The sequence below is a fragment of the Gossypium arboreum genome, chromosome 10, assembly GCF_025698485.1.
Source record: "Gossypium arboreum isolate Shixiya-1 chromosome 10, ASM2569848v2, whole genome shotgun sequence".
NCBI classification, from domain to species: domain Eukaryota; kingdom Viridiplantae; phylum Streptophyta; class Magnoliopsida; order Malvales; family Malvaceae; genus Gossypium; species Gossypium arboreum.
Genome location: NC_069079.1, coordinates 80,403,892 through 80,422,837, shown reverse-complemented (window position 1 = coordinate 80,422,837; position 18,946 = coordinate 80,403,892).

Genomic DNA, 18,946 nt, shown 5'->3' with positions numbered 1-18,946 from the left:
AGTCTACGAAGCCCAAAACATACTTTAGAAAGGGTTCGGGACTAAACTGAGAACTTACAAAAATCTTGGAGATTTCATGCTTTAAGGCTCTAGATGCCCATGTCCCAAAGTCATGTTCCATACACGGCTGAGACACATGGTCGTGTCTCTGCCTGTGTGCAATATACCTAGGCTATTTTCCAAGCTTTGGTCAACCTTAATCTCTTACACACTTATAAAAAATCAAAAGCATATAACATGGTATTCATTTAATGATTAAATATTCTCAATTAAACCACAAACATAGCATTTGTATATCATCATACATGTCTCTCTCATATTCATTTTACCTTGTTTATTATAGTACCACTTATACATTTATACCAAGATTATCATCTTACCAAATATCTTCAGCTTAATCATCAGGCATTCATATTTAAAACTAGATCATATCTTTATAAAATACCACAATTCAGATCTTAAATAACATGTTTGCCTAAAACATTTTAATTCAACTCCATACCCTACAAGCATTACATTGAGACTAGTCATATATATACATGTCATGATACATATCATTCTCTTTCTGCTTTCTTATAAACACATATCATTTATTTCATTATATCAATATTTCATATACCATAGTTTCCATGTATTCCACATATATTTATTTTCCTCCTCCTCCTCTCCATTCCACATCCTTAATGTATATAGCATTCTTGTAAGTACGATTTCACAATTTACTAATAAATGCTCACTTCAAACTGTCCACACAAGTCATAGTCACTTACTTATTTATAATTTGAGCTAAAGAGCTCCAAATTAAGATCTGAAAATTTCCCCTAAAACTAGAATCACATATCTTTGTACCATAAAATTTTCATAATTTTTGGTTTAGCCAATTAATACAGTTTATTCATTAAAATTTCCCCTGTTTCACATTTTGACAGTTTTCACCTCTCTTCACTAAAAATTAAATATCTCACAATGCAGAAATCGGATAATGTTCTTGTTTATTTATATTGAAAATAGACTCATTGGGGATTTTAAAAATATAATTTTAAGCCTCTAATTATTTTTATCCAAATTTTTGTTATTTTCCAAAGTCAGAACAGGGGATCACATAATCATTCTGAACCAGTCTCACAAAAACATAAATATATCAAAATATAGAACTCCTTTTCTTACTCAGTTTCTTTTATATGAAAATAGACTCATTAAGATTTAATTTAGTCTCATTCAGTCTCTGATTCAGTTTCTACTATTTTTGGTGGTTTTTCAAATTCACATCACTGCTACTGTCCAAATAGATTTATTACTAACCCACTCTTTCACACTTTCTTTGTATTAACCTCATTTTAACATACATATCAGAAATCATTTTCACCACATTTCATACATCACAAGCATAGGCCCATGATCACAAGGTCACCATAAAATCATCGTCATGTATAACTTACTTGTTTATAACCTTACCACATCCTGGTCACTTAATGAACACATTATTCACATAACCAAGTTCATGCACTTATTCATCACAAAACTAACAAAGCAATACATAGAGAGTCTCCCGTTGAACACTTCGGATCAATCCTTGATACTTGATGGTTTCAGCACATAGCTCCACCCATCATAGAGTTCGGCTCTCCTGTACACATGGTGAACACTCAGTACCACCCATGTGACCTAGCCAATTTATCTCGTAGCTCTCTTGTCTACATGGTGTCCTTCACTTGGAGCCACGCATGCGACCTAGCTACATATATCCCGTAGCTCTCTTGTCTACATGGTGTACACATAGTATCACCCATGCGACCTAGCTACATCATAATGTCTTGTAGCTCTCTTGTACACATGATGTGCACTCGGGACCATACATGTGACCTAGCTACATACTATCTCAGATCATCCAATCTTTTGAAGGTTCAACCGGATTTCTATCTTTTCCAACAATTTCACCAATCAAGTAATTATCCACAAACATATTTCCAATATTATTATAAAATATCATAATACAAGAAATATTGATGTATTACTTACATATAAACTTACATCTCATTTAATATCAACATAATAACATTAAATTACATATTGCCTTATTAAAAATCACATGAACTTACAATTTCCCATAATATCCATAATCATAGAAATCACATTTATGTATGATAATTCAATGCACTTCATGTACCATAAACATATTTTTAAATCAATTCATAAACTTGGCACCATAATCATTTAATTTAACATAATTCAATTAATTCACTAAATTTAACTTTCAAATTAAATTACAAACATTATTCTTTGTATTATTATCATACCAACTTACATACTTTCAACACCTTGAAAATTATAATAAATATATCAATTTTACATTGAAGCATGCATAAATTAATGCTTATTATACATATGAACTTACCTCGATACTAAAACGATCATTTTACCAACTTTCCTAATTTTCGATTTTTCTGTCATTCTAGGTTCAAATCTCATTTTTCGGAATCTAAAACATCATATTTTACTTATTTAATTAATGTACTATTCAAAACAATCCTTAACTCAAACTTTGGAAAAATTACAATTTTGCCCCTAAACTTTTGCATATTTACACTTTTGCCCCTAGGCTTTGGAATTAAACTTCATCCATTATTCTTATGTTTTATACATGCTGATCACTTTTCCCTTCTAAGGCAACATCAAAATCTCACTCTAACATATATTTATGACTATTAGGTATTTTTACCGATTAAGCCCTTTTACTCGTTTTCACTCAAAACCTAGTAGCACAAGTTGTCTAACATAATTTAAAACCTCATATTCTATCATAAAACAAAAAAATAAACACAATTCACCTATGGGTATTTTTCCAAATATGAACCCTAGCTTAAATTATTGCTAGAATAAGCTTAATCAAATTACCGGGATTCTAAAAACGTAAAGAACTTGAAAAACGGGGTTAGAACGGACTTACTATTGAGCTTGGGAAGCTTGAAAACCCTAGCCATGGTTTCCCCCATGCTAATTTCGGCCTCCATGAAAAAGATGAGTAAATTTTGGCTTTATTTTCCCTTTTTATTTCTTTTAATTACCAAATGACCAAAATGCCCTTCCTTACTAAACTTTCAAAAATTCCATCCATGTCCAATTTTTGTCCATCACTTAGAAATTGATAAAATTGCTATTTAAGACATCTTAATTAATATTTCAAAGCAATTTCATACTAGAAACTTCTAGAATGCAAGTTTTGTAACTTATTCAATTTAGTCCCTAACTTCAAATTGAGCACTTTATGCATAGAATTTCTTCACGAAATTTTCACACAATCATGCAATCATATCATAGACCTCAAAATAATCATAAAATAATTATTTTTATCTCAAATTTTGTGGTCCCGAAACCTTTGTTCTTACTAGACCCAATTTTGGCCTGTTACATGAGGTTTTCTAATAATGTTTAGAAAGGGTATAAGTTTTTAATTATTAAGAAGGGTTTTTAAGGGAAATATGGTTTTCAAAAAACACTTCAATGTGACACACCAGATTTGAGCCAAACTTCCAGGCCAGGTTTGGGGTGTTACATTTAGTGGTATCAAAGCTTGGGTTGCAACAAATCAGCTATGGATTGGGTTTTCAAAGGTTGAATTTCAAAAAATTATTTTCAACCACGTGGTCTGTTTGAAGTATTTCTCTTAAAAAGTGTGGCACACCGAGTCTCCGGTGTCGAATCCATAAGTCTTCTGAATACTTTTGTCTGTTTAGAAATTGAAATACTGTGGATTTCTTAGGTATTAGTCTAAATTTAAATTTGGTATTTATTTTATTTGGATGTGATGTTTGGATATAGAAATTGTATATGTGTGTGATAAATATGTGTCTGCTTCAGTGAATAGGTGTTGTATGTATGAGATGTTTCAAGTTCTAGTTGAAGTGTGATAGTGATAGTAGGATCAGAGTGCGCAGCGGTAGCGTAGTGGGGTAGATGTTACACGACTACCCTATTAGATGGAAATTTAGGGGATGAAATTTCTTTCAGGGAGGTAGAGTTGTAACACCCTGAATTTGGGCCTAGAAGTTTTGGACCTTGAGCATGGAAGCGGTTGAAGGAAGCTTGTAATATTTTGTTGTGCATGTAAATTTCGTTAATGAAGGCTTGTTTTAGTGGTTAATTGTGCTGAGAAGTGTTGGAGAAGTCTTGGGTACAAACCTGGCCTCTAGCAAAAATTTTGGTTTAAGGTGAATCAAACCCTAGGTGTAGTAGGTAGGCCTTAAGAATATTGTTGGAGAAATTGTGCCACAAAAAGCCTTGTGGTCTAGTGGCAAAGTAGCGCCACATAAGAGGCAGGAAGGTGGCGTCATAGAGTTGGTAAGGAGGTCCAGGGTTCGAAACTCATGGCAATCAAAGAGCATTGATTTTACTAACCGGGGGCGGCAAGAGTTGGTGTTGAATTTAAACTCTGATGATAGAGGGATCCCACATCGGGAAGCTAACATAGGAGTGGATGCGAAGCTGGTTTTAAATAGAGAGAACCGTGAGGAGAGTAAAGGTACCTTTCTTGGCTGATCCCTTTTGCTTTATGGCGTGCTCGTTTGGGTTGGGCGTCGGCTAAGAGTGCTCGGAGCGCGGATTAACTCCAGTCTCCTATTAGGTGTGTATTTCTCACTACCCTAGTTGTAGGATGGCTACTTCGGGCCGCGATGGGCTGAAAGGGGCCATGTGGACCCAATGGGCCTACGGGCCAATTGGATAAGTTGTTTGATTGTGTAGTAAATATTGTACTCGACTACGTGAATCTCATATCTGTGGCTAGATTTGGGCTAAAAGGGTCACACGAGCATGTAGGCCCATTTGGGCTAAAAATGGGGTTTAGGCCTATTCGTATTGTTATCCCTGTTTAGAATACTTTAGTTTACCAAATTACTGAAATACCTTTGGTTTACAAAATTACTGAATACCCTCGATTAGCAAAATTACCAAAATACCCCTGGTTTGTAAAATTACCAAACTACCCCTAGTTTGTGAAATTACCAAAATACCCTTGATTTGTGAAATTACTGAAATACCCTCGACCTATAAAATTATTAAAATACCCTTGACTTGTAAAATTACCAAAGTACCCCTGATTTGCAGAATTACTGTTTTACCCTCGATTTACAAAATTATTGAAATACCCCTATAGGGTAGAATTACCGAAATACCCCTGTAGGGTAGAATTATCGAGATACCCTTGTGGGGTAAAATTACAATTTTGCCCCTAGGGTGTTGAATGAATGTTTTGCCCTTGTGGGCAAGTGACTAACGTGGACTGTATGGTTGACGGATTTGATTGTGAATATATGTTGGTGATATGAATGACTTGACTGTGATTGTTTGATTCAAATATGGGCATGACATTCTGCATACATGACATGTTGTATGGGTTGGGATTTGTTACGGAAGAAGATCTAATCTGCTAGGATCGCATGGTTGCTTGACGACTGTGGATCCACAGAAGGCTTAAGAGTCGTATATTCATACTGTTTTGATAAGGTCGCACGGGTCGCCCGAGACGACTGTTGACCGATCGATGGTTGAGTGTCGATCATGTTACCGAAGGCTGTTGCCAAACGTCTTTGCCTAAGGCTATATGCCAATATATGATTGTTGATGACTCTGTGTCGATCATATTTACTCAAGGCTTTGTGCCGACTATATTACCGTCACTGATGGCTATGTGCCTAACATGATACAAATACCAATGGCTTAAAGCAAATTATTCTGATTATGGCTTTGCGCCAACCTACATATGGCTTTGTGGTAACCTGATTATGGCTATGTGCCAAACGTACTTGTCTAAGGCTATGTGCCAATATATAGTTATTGATGACTCTGTGTCGATCACATTTACCTAGGGCTGTGTGTCGGTTGTGTTACTCTAGTTGATGGCTATGTGCCTAACATAATGCAGTTATCGATGTCTTTGTGGCACGTATTCTATTAAGTGGCTTTGCCACATTATCTGTTTCTGGTGGGCATGCCACAAATTCTGTTCTGGTGGCTCTGCCACAATATCTGTATCTGGTGACTCTGTCACAATATCTGTTCTGGCACCCATGTTGCAAATTCTGTGGTGTGTAGCGGATGGGTGGGTCAAGTTGTCTCCCCACATGGTGTAAGGTTGGTACGGGGGTGTATACGGATGGATTGGGTTGGGATTGCATTCACATTCTGATTCTGATTCTATTACCTGATACTGATTCTGGTTCTGTCACCTGATTCTGATTCTGATTCTCATTTTGATTCTAGTTCTGATAATGCTTCTTATCCTGTAATAGGCTAAGGCCCGTCTGGTACTGTCTGTTATAATAGGCTAAGGCCCAATTGATACTGAAACTGTAAGTAGGGCTGGGGCCAGACTTTTAATTCTTTTATATGACTGACTGTTCCTTTTATATAGTAGGGGATTTCACACCTAGTTTTCGTAAACTCACCCCGTTTATTAACCTTTCCGTAATTTGTAGCCTTAGGCGAATCGGAGCTGCGAGGGGCTCGGAGTAAGCTACACACATTGTTTATGTTATAGTTTTGATTATTACTTTTAAATGTTTTTATTAAAGCCGTTGTAATTTTTTGGATTTCAAATTTGGAATTTTATTTATTGTTCTTATAATTGCTAGTATTAGAACAAGGTTTTCCAAAGCAACTACTGTTGTTCAAAACATCACGTATCTGCAATTGTTTTTAAATTAAGCTTCCACAACTACCAGGATTTTTACAAAGTTGTTAAGAATGTTATTCAGCTGAGGTTTTCTAACAAGGTTTAAAAAGGGTATAAGTTTTTAATTATTAAGAAGGGTTTTTAAGGGAAATACGGTTTTCAAAAAACACTTCAATGTGACACCCCAGATTTGAGCCAAACTTCCAGGCCGGGTTTGGGGTGTTACATTTAGTGGTATCAAAGCTTGGGTTGCAACAAATCAGCTATGGATTGGGTTTTCAAAGGTTGAATTTTAGAAAATTATTTTCAACCACGTGGTCTTCTTGAAGTATTTCTCTTAAAAAGTGTGGGACACCGAGTCTCCGAAGCCGAATCCGTAAATCTTCTGAATACTTTTGTCTGTCTAGAAATTGAAGTACTGTGGATTCCTTAGATATTGGTCTGAATTTAAATTTGGTATTTATTTTATGTGGATGTGATGTTTGGATATAGAAATTGTATATGTGTGTGATAAATATGTGTCTGCTTCAGTGAATATGTGTTGTATGTATGAGATTTTTCAAGTTCTAGTTGAAGTGTGATAGTGATAGTAGGATCAAAGTGCGCAGCAGTAGCGTAGTGGGGTAGATGTTACACGACTACCCTATTAGATGGAAATTTCGGGGATGAAATTTCTTTAAGGGAGGTAGAATTGTAACACCCTGAATTTGGGCCTAGAAGTTTTGGGCCTTGAGCATGGGAGTGGTTGAAGGCAGCTTATAATATTTTGTTATGCATGTAAATTTCATTAATGAAGGCTTGTTTTAGTGGTTAAGTGTGCTGGGAAGTGTTGGAGAAGTTCTGGTTTCAAATCTAGACTCTAGCAAAAATTTTGGTTTAAGGTGAATCAAACCCTGGGTGTAGTTGGTAGGCCTTAAGAATATTGTTGGAGAACTTGTGCCAAAAAAAGCCTTGTGGTCTAGTGGCAAAGTAGCGCCACATAAGAGGCAGGAAGGTGGCATCATAGAGTTTGTAAGGAGGTCCAGGGTTCGAAACTCATGGCAATCAAAGAGCATTGATTTTCTAACAGGGGGCGGCAGGAGTTGGTGTTGAATTTAAACTCTGATGATAGAGGGATCCCACATTGGGAAGCTAACATAAGAGTGGATGTGAAGCTGTCTTTAAATAGAGAGAACCATGAGGAGAGTAAAGGTACCTTTTTTGGCTGATCCCTTTTGCTTTATGCGTGCTCGCTTTGTAACATCCTGATTTTCGGGTTTATTCGCGATTTTCAATATTTTGTAAAGATTTTTAAAATTTTGTATTTGGATGTGGAATTAGTATTTTGAGTAGGTAAATGGGCTTATAGAAGGCCCATGAGTTGGCCAAAACCCAGTTGAATTTTTGGAATTTTAGACTTAGGAGTTAGGGGTTCTGGCTAAGTGGCCTTAAGTGGAGTGATGGGTAAATTGCATCACAAATGAGCCTTTGGTAAAGTGGCTAAGTGACGCCACTAGGGAGCTATGAAGGTGGCGTGTAAGTGTTGGGGAAGACACAGGTTCGATTCCCTTTGTTGGCAAATAGGTGCATTTATTTTTTAGTGCGGGAGGGTAAGTGTTGGAGTTCGTGGATTTCGCTAGAGGAGAGTTGGATCGGTTTAACTGCTTGGACTAAGGAGTGATAAGGGAGAGATTTAAGGATTGGGATGAGGCTAGGAGTTAGCCGAATGGGGGAATTGAAGAGGAAAATTGGCGGGGATTATGAGGGTAGTATTTGGCACTTAGGTATTGTTGGTGCCGTTTTCTTCTTTTACACCTTAGGATTGTTCTTTTCTCTCTTTTCCTCTCTAGCGAAACTACCACCTCCCTACTCTTCTTCTTCTATTTTTCTTCTTCAAACTATTCATCATACCTACTATTCATCAACACTTTTGTCGAATCCATAAAAGCCGAAACCACGTGATCACTTTGCTTGTGCCGATTTCTTCAAAGCCGTGTTCTCCTATATTCTTTTGCTTTTATTAATTTACAAATTATCTTTTCTTAATCTGGATTCTGACGCAATTCTACTTCAAGGTTGTAGCCCGCATTATCTTCTCCTTCATCACACAAAAGCCGAAAAACCATAGAATTGGGGGCTTATAGCCAAAACTTCAGAACTCCGGGAGTCGAGTTTTTACCATCGTTTGAAAGATAAATCGCACAGATTGCGTGGAGATCAAAAAGGAGTAAGGGGTAAGTGTTCATCATCTCAGATCTGGTTATATTTTACAAAGTTAGGAAAAGCCGAAGTCCCTAAAATATAAAGAGGCTGTCGAATTGGGCATGTGGCTCTAAAGGTTTTTAACTGACGTTTTCTGTCAATGATTAGTGTCTTCTTAAGTGTTAGATTAATGGCGTGGGTTGTTGGAGCAATCGGATTCGGAGCTAGCTACCGTTTTTGGCAAAGAAGGTAAGGTTTCAAAGGCTTTTAGGGATATGGTTTGAGCATGGATGAGTAAGTTTGGGGTTTAGTGATTATGGTTTGTAAATAAGCACTGTGCTAATCAATTGTAGGACATCGAAAGGGATCCCGTAGCGATCGTCGCAAATCGGTGTGTGTGCGAACACCCTTTCTTAGTTCAATTAAAAAGTTTAAATGTCAAATTCGGCATTTCATGGTCATATAAGTATGTGAATGCTCTCAAGTCATAGAGTAATTGTTAGATCTGGCACCGCAAGGTGGTAAGCACGTTCAGCGTGGACGTTTTAGCGTATTTCGAAAAAGGGGCTCGATGGGCCAAAATCGGGCCCAATGGGCTTACTGGACCAATATGGGTAAGAGATGGGCAAATTAGCTCTGTTAGGTAGATGGTGGAATCAAATTGCATAAAACTGTTAAAAATTACTTGAATTAGCTTGTGTAGTTACGTAGAACACGAAATTACCCTAAAGAGCAAAATTACCGAAATTACCCTAAAGAGCAAAATTACCGAAATTACCCTAAAGAGCAAAATTACCAATATACCCCTAGGGTTTAAATTGGCTAAACCGCATGATTGATCAATGTTGTATTTTACATGATATGCTTTTATTAATATCTCATTGCATGGGGTTGGGGTAATAATGGAGGAAATATGAAAGTGGTTCATCCACGTCTTGGAGGCTTTGCCTCAATCGACTGAATTTGAGTGAGCTTGTCGCAACTGGTGTGTGTAGGGTGGGTGGGTTGAGATATTCCTCTGTGGTGTGTAGGGTTGGTGCAGGCGGTGTAGCGGTTGGTGGGTTGAGTAGTCTCCCGGATGGGCTTGCATTCATTATCACTTTGTTGTTAGTCATGCATTGAAGCGGGCCTATGGGCCACACTGTTATGTAAAAAGGGCTAAGGCCTTGCTATTGTGATTCGAAAAGGGCTTGACCTCTGTCTCATATTATCTGAATAGGGCTCAGCCCAATGGGCTCGAGCTGAATTGGGCTTTGGATGGGTTTCAGATACACCGAGTTTTCCCAAACTCACCCCTTCCTCTTCCATCCTTGCGGTGAGCCCTAGAATTGGTGGACTTGGAGTCAAGGCGGGATTCAGAGTGGCCATGAAGATTGATTGCCGATTTTAAATAAGTTTAATATTTATTTTGGATTATTTTTATTATGCTTAAAGTTGTAATAAGGTCGCTCTTTTTAATTACTTATATTTTGGGGATTATTAAACTGGCTAGCACTAGGGTTCGCTTTTATAAAATCTACTTGTTTTTAAAAGATCACGATGACGCATAAAGTTTCCATAAAGTAAATGTTTTCCCAAGAAAAATAAATATTTTAAGCAAACGATTTGCAACCTTAATCATTTTCTTAAGTGGTCATAATCAAACGGTTTTCTCAAAATTATACGAGATGTTAGAGTGTGGCAATGGAGGTGTGCATGTCTAGGATTGGATCCCAAGAGAGCTTGGTACTTAAGCATCCGACGGACTCACCTCCTCTTCTTCCCTGGTTTCCTACCAGTGCGCAGCTTCCATTCACTTTAACTTACTTTTAAAAGTGTCTTTACAACACCAACTCAGCTTTTCCAAACTAAGTGTTTTGAACGCATCAATGTGGCGCATCAGATCCGGTCATAACATCCAGACCGGGTTTGGGGTGTTACACGCTTGGGTTGGGCGTCGGCTAAGAGTGTTCGGAGTGCGGATTAACTCTAGTCTCCTATCAGGTGTGTATTTCTCACTACTCTAGCTGTAGGATGGCTACTTCGGGCCGCGATGGACCGAAAGGGGCCATGTGGGCCCAATGGGCCTATGGGCCCAATTGGATAAGTTGTTTGATTTTGTTGTAAATATTGGACTAGACTAGGTGAATCTCATATCTGTGGCTAGATTTCGACTAAAAGGGCCACACAAGTGTGTGGGCCCATTTGGGACGAAAATGTGCTTTAGGCCCATTCGTATTGTTATCCCTGTTTCGAATACTTTTGTTTACCAACTTACTGAAATACCCTTGGTTTACAAAATTACTGAATACCCTCGATTAGCAAAATTACCTAAATACCCCTGGTTTGTAAAATTACCAAATACCCCTAGTTTGTGAAATTACCAAAATACCCCTGATTTGTGAAATTACTGAAATACCCTCGACCTGTAAAATTACTAAAATACCCTTACTTGTAAAATTACCAACATACCCCCGATTTATAGAATTACCGTTTTACCCTCGATTTATAAAATTATTGAAATACCCCTATAAGGTAGAATTATTGAAATACCCCTGTAGGGTAGAATTACTGAAATACCCCTGTAGGGTAGAATTACTGAAATACCCCTGTAGGGTAGAATTACTAAGATACCCTTGTGGGGTAAAATTACCATTTTGCCCCTAGGGTGTTGAATGACTGTTTTGCCCTTGTGGGCAAGTGACTGACTTGGACTGTGTGGTTGACGGATGTGATTATGAATATATGTTGGTGATATGAATGACTTGACTGTGATTGTTTGATTCAAATATGGGCATGACATTCTGCATACATGACATGTTGCATGGGTTGGGATTTTGTACGGAGGAAGATCTGATCTGTTAGGATCGTATCGTTGCTTGACGACTGTGGATCTACTGAAGGCTTAAGAGCCGTATATTCGTACTGATTTGATAAGGTCGCACGGGTCGCCCGAGACGACTGTAGACCGAGCGATGGTTGAGTGCTGATCCTGTTACCGGAGGCTGTGGGCCAAACGTATTTGCCTAAGGCTATGTGCCAATATATGATTATTGACGACTCTGTGTCGATCATATTTACTCAAGGCTGTGTGCCGACTATATTACCGTCACTGATGGCTTTGTGCCTAACATGATACAACTACCAATGGCTTAAAGCCAATTATTCTAATTATGACTTTGCGCCAACCTACATATGGCTCTATACCAACCTGATTATGGTTTTGTGCCAAACGTACTTGCCTAAGGCTATGTGCCAATATATGGTTATTGACGACTCTGTGTCGATCACATTTACCTAGGGTGTGTGTCGGTTATGTTACTCTAGTTGATGGCTATGTGCCTAACATAATGCAGTTATCGATGGCTTTGTGCCACGTATTCTGTTAAGTGGCTTTGCCATATTATCTGTTTCTGGTGGGTATGCCACAAATATCTGTTCTGGTGGCTCTGCCATAATATCTATATTTGGTGACTCTGTCACAATATCTGTTATGGCAACCATGTTGCAAATTCTGTGGTGTGTAGCGGATGGGTGGGTCGTGTTGTCTCCCCACATGATGTAAGGTTGGTACGGGGGTGTATACAGATAGATTGCGTTAGGATTGCATTCACATACTGATTCGATTACATTACGATCTCGATTCGGTTTTTCACCGATTACGATTTCGATTCTCATTTTGATTTTAGTTCTGATAATACTTCTTATTCTGTAATGGGCTAAGGCCCATCTGGTACTGTCTGTTATAATGGGCTAAGGCCCAATTGATACTGAAACTATAAGTAAGGCTGGGGCTAGACTTTTAATTCTTTTATATGACTGACTGTTCCTTTTATATAGTAGGGGATTTCACACTGAGTTTTCGTAAACTCACCCCATTTATTAACCTTTCTGGTAATTTTCAGCCTTAGATGGATCGGAGCTGCGAGGGGCTCGGAGGAAGCCACACATTATTTATGTTACATTTTTTATTATTATTTTTAAATATTTTTATGTGGGTTGTAGTAAAGCCGTTGTAATTTTCTGGATTTCAAATTTGAAATTTTATTTATTGTTCTTATAATTGCTAGTATTAGAACACGGTTTTCCAAAGCAACTACTGTTGTTCAAAACATCACGTATTCGCAATTGTTTTTAAATTAAGCTTCCGCAACTACCAAGATTTTTACAAAGTTGATAAGAATGTTATTCAGCTAAGGTTTTCTAGCAAGGTTTAAAAAAGGATATAAGTTTTTAATTATTAAGAAGGGTTTTTAAGGGAAACATGGTTTTCGAAAAACACTTCAATGTTACACGCTAGGTTCGAGCCAAACTTCCAGGACGGGTTTGGGGTGTTATATTTAGTGGTATCAGAGCCTGGGTTGCAACAAATCAGCTGTGGATTGGGTTTTCAAAGGTTGAATTTTAGAAAATTATTTTCAACCACGTGGTCTGTTTGAAGTATTTCTCTTAAAAAGTGTGGCACAGTAAGTCTCCGACGCCGAATCCGTAAGTCTTCTGAATACTTTTGTCTGTTTAGAAATTGAAATGCTGTGGAATCCTTAGATATCAGTCTGAATTTGAATTTGGTATTTATTTTTTGTGGATGTGATGTTTGGATATAGAAATTGTATATGTGTGTGATAAATATGTGTCTGCTTCAATGAATAAGTGTTGTATGTATGAGATGTTTCAAGTGGTAGTTGAAGTGTGATAGTCATAGTAGGATCAGAGTGCGCAGCGGTAGCGTAGTAGGGTAGATGTTACACGACTACCCTATTAGATGGAAATTTCGGGGACAAAATTTCTTTAAGGGAGGTAGAGTTGTAACACCCTGAATTTGGGCCTAGAAGTTTTGGGCCTTGAGCATGGGAGCAGTTGAAGGCAGCTTATAATATTTTGTTATGCATGTAAATTTCATTAATGAAGGCTTGTTTTAGTGGTTAAGTGTGCTGGGAAGTATTGGAGAAGTCCTGGGTTCAAACCTCGACTCTAGCAAAAATTTTGGTTTAAGGTGAATCAAACCCTGGGTGTAGTAGGTAGTACTTAAGAATATTGTTGGAGAAATTGTGCCACAAAAAGCCTTGTGGTCTAGTGGCAAAGTAGCACCACATAAGAGGCAGGAAGGTGGCATCATAGAGTTAGTAAGGAGGTCCAGGGTTCGAAACTCATGGCAATCAAAGAGCATTGATTTTGCTAACAGGGGGTGGCAAAAGTTGGTGTTGAATTTAAACTCTCATGATAGAGGGATCCCACATCGGGAAGCTAACTTAAGAGTGGATGTGGAGCTGGCTTTAAATAGAGAGAACCGTGAGGAGAGTAAAGGTACCTTTCTTGGCTGATCCCTTTCGCTTTATGGCTTGCTCTTTTGGGTTGGGCGTCGGCTAAGGGTGCTCGGAGCGCAGATTAACTCCAGTCTCCTATCAAGTGTGTATTTCTCACTACTCTAGCTGTAGGATGGCTACTTCGGGCTGCGATGGACCGAAAGGGGCCATGTGGGCCCAATGGGCCTACGAGCCGAATTGGATAAGCTGTTTGATTGTGTAGTAAATATTGAATCTCATATCTGTGGCTAGATTTGGGCTAAAAGGGCCACACGAGTGTGTGGGCCCATTTGGGCTGATAATGGGCTTTAGGCCCATTCGTATTATTATCCCTGTTTAGAATACTTTAGTTGACCAAATTACTGAAATACCCTTAGTTGACAAAATTACTGAATACCCTCGACTAGCAAAATTACCAAAATACCTCTGGTTTGTAAAATTACCAAAATACCCCTAGTTTGTGAAATTACCAAAATACCCCTGATTTGTGAAATTACTGAAATACCCTCGACCTGTAAAATTACTAAAATACCCTCACTTGTAAAATTACCAACATACCCCCGATTTATAGAATTACCGTTTTACCCTCGATTTATAAAATTATTGAAATACCCCTATAAGGTAGAATTATTGAAATACCCCTGTAGGGTAGAATTACTGAAATACCCTTGTAAGGTAGAAATACTGAAATACCCCTGTAGGGTAGAATTACTGAGATACCCTTGTGGGGTAAAATTACCATTTGCCCTTAGGGTGTTGAATGGTATTTTGCCCTTGTGGGCAAGTGGTGACTTAATTTGTGTGGTTGTGGATGTGATTGTGAATATATGTTGGTGATATGAATGACTTGACTGTGATTGTTTGATTCAAATATGGGCATGACATTCTGCATACATGACATGTTGCATGGGTTGGGATTTTGTACGGAGGAAGATCTGATCTGTTAGGATCGCATCGTTGCTTGACGATTGTAGATCCACCGAAGGCTTAAGAGCCATATATTCGTACTGATTTGATAAGGTCGCACGGGTCACTCGAGATGACTGTGGACCGATTGATGCCTAAGTGTCGATCATGTTACCGAAGGCTGTGTGCCAAACGTATTTGCCTAAGGCTATGTGCCAATATATGATTATTGACGACTCTGTGTCGATCATATTTACTCAAGGCTGTGTACCGACTATATTATCATCGCTGATGGCTATGTGCCTAACATGATACAACTACCAATGGCTTAAAGCCAGTTATTCTGATTATGGCTTTGTGCCAACCTACATATGGCTCTCTGCCAACTGATTATGGTTGTGTGCCAAACGTACTTTCCTAAGGCTATGTGCCAATATATGGTTATTGATGACTCTGTGTCAATCACATTTACCTAGGGCTGTGTGTCAGTTATGTTACTCTAGTTGATGGCTATGTGCCTAACATAATGCAGTTATCGATGGCTTTGTGCCACGTATTCTATTAAATGGCTTTGCCACATTATCTGTTTCTGGTGGGCATGCCACAAATTCTATTCTGGTGGCTCTACCACAATATCTGTATCTGGTGACTCTGTCACAATATCTGTTCTGGCACCCATGTTGCAAATTCTGTGGTGTGTAGCGGATTGGTGGGTCAAGTTGTCTCCCTACATGGTGTAAGGTTGGTACGGGGGTGTATACGGATGGATTGGGTTGGGATTGCATTCACATTCGATTCGATTTCGATTTCACACCGACATCGATTACGGTTACATCACCGGTTCGATTCGATTCTAGTTCTGATAATGCTTCTTATTTTGTAATGGGCTAAGGCCCATCTGGTACTGTCTGTTATAATGGGCTATAGCCCAATTGATACTAAAACTGTAAGTAGGGCTGGGGCCAGACTTTTAATTCTTTTATATGGCTGACTGTTCCTTTTATATAGTAGGGTATTTCACACTGAGTTTTCATAAACTCACCCCGTTTATTAACCTTTCAGGTAATTTCCAGCCTTAGACCAATCAGAGCTGCGAGGGGCTCGGAGGAAGTCACACACACTGTTTATGTTACAGTTTTGATTATTACTTTTAAATGTTTTTATGTGTGTTGTAGTAAAACCATTGTAATTTTCTGGATTTCAAGTTTTGAATTTTATTTATTGTTCTTATAGTTGCTAGTATTAGAACACGGTTTTCCAGAGCAACTACTGTTGTTCAAAATGTCACGTATCCGCAATTGTTTTTGAATTAAGCTTCCGCAGCTACCAGGATTTTTACAAAGTTGTTAAGAATGTTATCCAGCTGAGGTTTTCTAACAAGTTTTAAAAAGGGTATAAGTTTTTAATTATTAAGAAGGGTTTTTAAGGGAAACATGGTTTTCGAAAAACACTTCAATGTGACACGCCAGATTCGAGCCAAACTTCCAGGCTGGGTTTGGGGTGTTACAGTGAAAAAGTCCTATTTTGGTAGCTAAGGGTGTCAAATAGATAGAGAACCTAAATTAGGGGTCTTTAAATGGAAATTAAACCCTTAAAAGACAAGCTAGCCGACCATAGAGATATGAAGAGTCAAAAAGTCAAAAGATGACTAGGGTTGGTAATTGATGACATTAGCAAATTGAATGTTAAAATAAAATAAAAGGGGTCATCTTTCTTCTCCATTTTTCCATCGAAAATAGCAGCCATAAGAGGGGTTTTTGAAGCTTGAAATTCCAGCCACTTAGTCTCTTTACAAGTAAGTGATCTGGATGGGTTTTCTTGATGATTTTTGTACTTTTAGAACCCTTGTAGCACGAGCTTTCAAATAAGGGGACTATTTTGCAAAATAGTTGAAAGTCTAGGGTTTTACCATTAGAGTGTTCGTGTTGTTTTCTGAAATTTTATGGAAGAAAATGAATCATGGTTGTGAAATAAAAAACTTTTGTGAAGTAGTTTTCATGGAAACCCTAACTAAGGACCATTTTGCATAAGTTGTAAAATAGTAGATAATGTGCGAAATAATGAGAATTATAGGCTACTCCTAGTATAAAAAGTATTCAGCTAGGCTTGATTAATGAGAAAATGTGATAAAATTGATTTTCGAGTCTAGGGGTAAAATGGTCATTTTCTGAAAGTCTAAGGGAAAAGTGGTCATTTTTCCAAATTATGAATTGTTGAGTAGCTAGATCAATAAAATGATTAAACTGTGAATTTTTATCATTATAGATCAAGAATTACAAAATCCGGGCCTAGACTAGGGAAAAGCAAAACAAGTGGACTAAGTCGAACTAGTGATCTCTATTTTGTAATATGAGGTAAGTTGTATGTAAATAATACAACTACATTGTTATTATATGTGTTTGAATTGATACAACATAAATTGCTTGTTTGTGGAAATAATTATGTATGATGAATATTGGGATAGTAGAACTCCTGTTTGAACCTTAGGAAATAAATCGGATATTCATGCCATGACATTCGGGTTATTTGTGTGCTAGTGTAAGACATGTCTGGGACATGCATTGGCCACATTATGAGAGCTAGCGTAAGACCATGTCTGGGACATGGCATCGGCATTGAGACGAGAGCTAGTGTAAGACATGTCTGGGACATGCATCGACCCCGAGATGTAGGCCAGTGTAAGACATGTTTGGGACATGCATCGGCTACGAGATCTGTCAGTGTAAGACCATGTCTGGGACATGACGTCAACCTCAATTTTAATAGTTAGTGTAAGACCATGTCTGGGACATGGCATCGGCATTATACCCTATGTTTGAGGCTCAGTGAATATCTAATAGTATTCCAAATGGTTCAACCATGAGAGTTACAGTTTAACGACGAGAAAAGTATAACCATGTTGTGAGTGGTACAGGTACCTATTTGAAATGTATGAGATGTGTGCTCAATATGTGTTATGTGAATTGCATTGGATAGTAATGAGAAAGTTGTGCTTATGCCTACTTTTGTATTATGAGCATGATGATGAGTGGTAAAGCTGATGTTTTATTTATTTTCATGCAACTTACTAAGCTTTATGCTTACTCCCTCTCCTTTCCATTTTCTTATAGTGCCGCTTAATTAGCTCGAGGAACATTAGACGTCGGAGGCATTGATCACACTATCAACCAAAGCACTTGATATTGTTGGTTTTATTATTTTGAATATGGCATGTATAGGGCTTAGAATTTTGAGTTTTGTGTCAATGTTAATTTGGATAAATGTGTTGGCTTGGGATGAATCCCTTCATTTGGTATAAAGCCTTGGATAATGGCTAAAGTTAGTTCTTGATATATGAAAATGATGATATTTTCATTGATGAGAAAATTGTATGAATGAGATAATGCCTTGTGTGGCTGATTAGACCTTGTATTGTTGTGTGGATTTTTCATGTTAGATATTATGTAGGTTAGGTGCAAGTAGGGGTGGCAAAAAGGCTTGGTAAATAGCCTTATTTTGTTCACACGGGTAGACACACGGGTATGTGTCTAGGCTGTATGTGACACACGATCAGCCTCATGGGCATGTTGCTTGGCCCTGTATCCCCTGCATGTAAAATTTGCAAGTCAGTATGCATGGTAGTAAATGCACGGGTAGAGACACGACTGTGTGTCTCAGCCGTGTGGAGGACACGGTCTCTGGCCACGGGCGTGTGCCTTGGCTATGTGCCCTAAATTGAATGCTGACGTTAGAAACAAAATGTCAAGGTTTTTAGACATGGGCTAGGACATAGGTGTGTCATGGCCATGTGAGGGACACGGGCCATAGACACGGGCGTGTGTCAAGTCGTGTGAAAACCGCTGTAGGTTCGAATTTAGAATTTAATTCACACGGGCATGGGACACGGGTGTGTCCCTAGATGCTTAGG